This window comes from Nannospalax galili, unplaced genomic scaffold (genome assembly GCF_000622305.1).
Source record: "Nannospalax galili isolate Female #2095 unplaced genomic scaffold, S.galili_v1.0 scaffold100, whole genome shotgun sequence".
Lineage (NCBI taxonomy): Eukaryota > Metazoa > Chordata > Mammalia > Rodentia > Spalacidae > Nannospalax > Nannospalax galili.
In genome coordinates, this window is record NW_008352891.1 from 4,839,374 (window position 1) to 4,845,359 (window position 5,986).

Here is a 5,986-nt window from a genome sequence, read left to right on the forward strand (position 1 = left end):
TATTTTCTTGCGCAGACAACTTATGAGGCCCACAAATAAAAAGCAGGGCACAGGAGTGCTACAAGATGCTCCCACTTGCACTAGAAGGGGAGAGATATAAAATTAGAAATCACATATATGTGCACTCTTATTCACAGTATTTCTGGAATAGAATATTAAAAGTGGTACAATGATTGCTTCTGAGAAGACCTTGGTTCCTTCCATCAGGAGAGGGAACTGGGAGGCCTCTGTGTGCTTTTTTTTTAATAAAGCTTTTTTTTTAATGTGTGTATAAGTATTATGCTTGCATTTGTGTAAGTGCACCCGTGTAGTATAGTGTCCATGGAGGACAGAAGAGAGTGTTGAATCCCCTGGAACTGGAGTTTGGACAGTTGTTAGCCATTATGTGGGTGCTGGGATTTGAACCCCAGTCTTCTGCAAGAACAGCCAGTGCTCTTAACCGCTGAGCCATCTCTCCAGCCCCCCACTGGGCACTTTTATACCAATTCAATTCTTTGTATGGAGCGTGCTTTATTCTTTTCAGATAAAAGTTCATTCCAAGGGCCAGTGAGAGGGCCTAGCAGGTAGAAGTACATTCCACCAAGCCTAGCTACCTGAGTTCAAGCCCCAGAGCCCACAGGAGAGAACTAACCTCCACACACATGCTGTGGCAAGCACATGTGCGAGCACTCAAATAAATAAGTAAATAAATAATAAATAAATAAATAAATAAATAAAGTAAAAAATGCATTCCATCCCTCTTGATGCAACCAGCAACCTTATTAGAGAGTAAACCTAGTCATGTTGCTCTCCTGCTTAAACTCCCCCCAGGCTCTCTACATAAGAAAGTCTCAGGAGGGTCACAGTTTGCATGGCTGACAGAGCAATTAACACCTATTAATTATTTTTAGCACTTCTTTAACTCTCAAAAATACCCTGATGAGGACAATTAATTAGATTTTCACTCTCTCGTGACCTTAAAGATGTAATCTGCCTGCCTTATCACAGACCATGAGTTCTCAATATCCTGCCTACCCCCAGAGTCACCCTATATAGCCCCTATCTAGCTCCACCAAACCCAGGAACATTGAACTCGGAGCTCTGTGCATATGGGCTATTTTTGACCTCCACAGCCTCTGACATGCTGTACCCTCCATTGAGAATGACTGACACACCCGCCCAGGCCCCAGTTCATAGCACAGCCTGCTGCATGCCCTTCAGGACCCAGCTATGACCATAACACTCATAGTTAAGCTTCTTAGAAGCCCTCACACAGCCCAAGTGGCCAGCATGTTTCCTCTCCTGTTCTTGGAATGGAAGAAAACAATAACACACTGAATTAGAGCCAGTTCTGGAGTCAGAAGCAGTTGGCCCTCGACCCTTCATCTGCCGTTTACTAGCCATACACCCTTGAGCCGGTTCCTTAACTTTACTCTCTGAGTTGACATTTCTTCAGCTGCCTTTCCACTTGTCTTAGCTATTTTTCTGTCACTGTGATAAAATACCCTGACGAAAGCAACTTAAGGAAGGAAAGGTTGGTTTTGGCTCATAGTTCCAGGATGCATCATGACAGGGAAGTCATGGCACCAGGACTGGAGGCAGCTGCTCACGCTGCATCTGCAGCTGGATAGTGAGAGAGATGAATGGTGGTGCTCCATTCACTTTCTCCTTTCCAGGACCCCAGCCCCAAAATTATTTTAAAATCCCTGAGGGCTGGAGAGATGGCGCAGCAGTTAAGAGTGCTTGCTGCTCTTGCAAAGGATCCGAGTTTGGATCCCAACACCCACATTAGGTGACTCACAACCACCTGCAGATGGAGCATCCAGTTCCATGGAATTCAATGGCCTATTCTAGCCTGTGCAGAAACCTGCACTCACATGTGCAAACCCACACAGATGTACACATATATGCATAATTAAAAATAAAATAAAAATCTTTTTTAAAAAATCCCAACAGGCATGCCTAGAGGCTCCTTTCCTAGGTGATTCTAGGTCTTGTGAAGTTACCAATCAATGCAATGCAAACTACCATACCACTCAGCCTTCTAATTTATCATTATCATCATCATGGTTATTATTTTGTAGTCTATGAATGTGGGTGCATGCAGGGGTCATTGGTTTGTTTTACTTAATGAGCAGTAACAAATGTGACTGACTCAGAGATCTCTGTCCTGACTTTGTCACACATACATGCCAACCTTCTTGCAGGCATCCCTGTGCCTGTTTTCCTCCTTGATTCTCCCATCTGTCCACCTTTCTTCTCTTCTTAATGTGTTATCTCAAGTGCTTTGGGGTGAGGCAGGACTGGCACATAAACAAGTAAACACACTAACGAACACCAAGCAAGACCTCTGAGGGACTGGGGAAGAGAGGGGTTGTAGTGGGGTGACTGAGCGCCCAAGGAGACCAGCAAAAAACTGCTGGAACTCCACTTCCCCACTGGTACAACTTAGTGGTTTGAGGGTTTCTTCTTTGTTTGTTTGTTTATTTGTTTGTGGTGGTGTGGTGTTGTCCTGTTTTGTTTGGGGGTCTTGATGGTTTGGTCTGGTTTGGTTTGGTTTGGAGATGATGTCTAATTCCCTTACCCAGGCTAGCCTTGAACTGCTGGGCTAAAGCAATCCTCCTGCCTCAGCCATTCACCTCCCATAGGTATACACAGCTATGCCTGGCTGTTTAGTGATCATTCAAATTCCTCAGTTTCTTCATGTTGAATTAGGAATACCAGCAGTACCTGCTTTGCTGAGCTGTTGTGATTAAATAACTCAAGACCTATCTCCCCACCGTCCAGGCCCCTAGCAGGTACAGTGAATATAGGTAAACACACCGGATTCTTTAGTTTTGTTTTGTTTGTTTGTTTGATACAGGATCTCCCTGTAGCCCCAGCTGGCCTGGAACAATGTAGACCTTGATCTCATAGAGATCCACCTGCCTCTGCTGGGAGTGCTGGAATTAAAGGCATGCACCACCATGCCTGGTTCTGGAAAGATTCTTAAAGCTCTCCTAAATGAACCCAGACCCACTAGCACCAAGGCTCAGACTTAAGTAGAAATTTCCCCAGAGGGCACAGCTGTGACCTTGACTACTGAAGCAGCCAGAACTCACACAGACTCTCTTCATCAAATGCCAGGCCCTCTACAGAAGAGTCCTCGGGTGCAACAGTGCAATGACACATGATTGCAATACCTGAATAACAGCAGCCTGACTCTTGGCATCCATTTCAAACAAACTATTCTGAGAACTTGTTCCTTCACATTTCTTCCAGAACTGTGCTCTCAAAGGCCTTCCTCTCTCTTTAGTGAAACTGTGAAATGGGGAAAGAAAGCACAGAATTTGTCTTCTCAGGGAATTTGTTTGTTATGACCCCTACTGACCTAGAACACACACAAGCACCAACAGATGCTATTAATTTAATCCCACCTGTTGTATGCAATGCAAAAGGAACAGTTCACTGCAGCTTCCAGCGTATTTTTACAACACACACACGCAGTCATACATTATTCTTGGTCAAGGACAAGGAAGGGTCATGAGGGATTAAAACTACAGTTTAGGTCACAAAATGAGCCCATGGCCTAGTAAGCTTGTTTACATTATAAGCAAGCTGAGATAATTTCAGATGATCTCAAAACATAAGATTAACTTTTTGGTTACAAAGTTAGGTAAAAGTCATTTGTTCAGAAGTCAGTCCCACAGTCCCCTCTTGTTTGTTTTATAAAAGAAGCATGTCCATATTTGAAAAAAGTCATTCCCATACTCAGGAAGTAAGTTCTTCCTGCCCAGGGCGTAGGTTATTTCTCCCAAGCAGGTTGTCAGCCAGGTCCTGTTTATCTGGGGCAAGCCCATCTCTGCACCTGCCAGGCCCTTCCCTAGCCTGCTACAAGGAGCCAAAGGGGTTGGTACCCTGCAGGACAGGGTGCTGGGAGGGCCTCCAGCTCACTTCCATGGAGAAACCCTTCCATTTTTAAGAGGTGAACACCCTTCTTAATGGTAATCCTGAGAAGGAATGAGAACTGGATTGGACTCACCTAGAGATGAGCTCTACACCCCAGCCTGCTCAGGCCCTGTGTGCTCTGACCTGTGCTCTCACAAAGCTGAGGCAGGTGCTGCTCAAGTACTGGAAATGGGGCCTTGAGGCGGCGGCGGAGGGGGCTGGGGGGTCCTGGGATCTTGTTCAGCTAGTGTATCTCCTGAGCCTGGGGATATAGGAATCAGTGGTGATATAGGACCCACATGGGCAGCAGAAGCCAAGTCATCATGGAAGGACAAAGTAGGAGAGGCACAGTGAGCTCCCGCGAAAGATCAGCAGCTGAAACTCGGTAGCAACGTATCTAATATTAAAGGCTCTATTACACAAATAGGGGATCATGGCGGGGGGAGGGGGAGTTCAAATTTCAAAGATTTGTTTTTTATTGTTGTTGCTGTTTTTTAGACAATGTCCAGCCTTGAATTAGCAATCTTCATGTCTCAATCTACCACGGGCTGGGATTTAAAGCATGCACCACGATGCCTGGCTCAAAAATATTTCCTTCTTTCCTCTTCTATGTTTGTCTGTAGATAAGCTCTTACTACACAGATCGTGCTGACCTGAAACTTAAAATGTAGCCCAGTGTTCTAGTTTCATATCTGTGGCTGTGATAAAGCATTCTGACCAATGCGGAAGGAAGATTGAATATAATCAAAATACATTGTATGAAATTCTCAAAGAATCAACAGAAAAAATTTTTTTTTTGTTTTTTGTTTTTGAGATAGGGTCTTCCTGTAGCTCCAGCTGGCCTGGAACTTGCTATGCAGACCAGGCTGGCCTTGAGCTCAGAGAGATCTGTCTCCCTCTGCCTCCCAAGTGCTGGGATTAAAGATGTGTGCCACCATGCCCAGCCCAATAAAAAAAAATTTTTTTAATTCAAAAACATTCTGACCAAAAGCAAATTATGGGGAGAAAAGAGTTTATTCAGCTTACAAGTCCAGGTCACAGTCCATCAAAGAGGAAAGTCAAGGCAGAAACTCAAGGCAGGATCTTAAATGGAGGCCTGCTTGCTATTCCACACAGCATTACCTCTGACCAAGGAACTCACTTCGTAGCCAAAGAAGCACATTAGGGACCATGGAGGATGCTGCTTGCTAACTGGCTCGCAAACCATGTTATACTCAGCTAGCTTTCTTACACAATTCAGGACCACCTGCCTAGGGATGATACACCCCATAAGTATACATCAATTAACAATCAAGACAATCCCCCACAGTCATGCCCACAGGCCAATCTGATCTAGGAAATTTCTCAACTGAGACTCTCCTCTCAAATGACTCTAGACTGTGTCAAGTTGACAACTAAAGCTAACCAGCTGTAACAGTCCTCCTGCCTTAGCCTTCTGAGTGCTGGGATTACAGGTATGCACCACCACACTGGACTAAAAAGATATTTCTTATTTGATGTGTTTATGCTTAGCACCTCTGATGTCCTCTGTCTTCAAGTACCAGCACTACAAAAGCAAAACAAAACCAAAAATAAGCAATCTGTATAGAAAGCTGGATCCCAGAACTTGGGACGCTGAAACAGAAGGATCATGAGTTCAATCAAGGTCAGCCTAGTCTACACAGCATGTCCTAGGCCAGTACAAACTGAGCTACGTGGGCTGCATAGTGAGATCAGGTCTAAAGACAATATTTTCATTATGGCATATGAATCCTCAATTAAAAAAAAAAAAAAGCCTAAAAGAAGACTCACTTAAAACTGAAGTGCCTAGAAGCCACAGACCAACCCCACACAAGGAGGCCATACCCATGACACATGTGGTATGTGAGTGTGGCCATCTGTAACTGAATTTCAAAAGCCTCAGCTTATATCTACTCTCTGGGAGAGGCTCCTAGAAAACCAAGGGTAGATCCCTCCACTATGTTAGTCCTGAAAGGAATTTTAATCCACAAGAGAGAAAAGATGATTTTAAAAAGCAAGCGCTTCCGTTGCCAATACTGAAGGGCACTTGAGGACACAAGTTTAACTCTATAGGCCACAT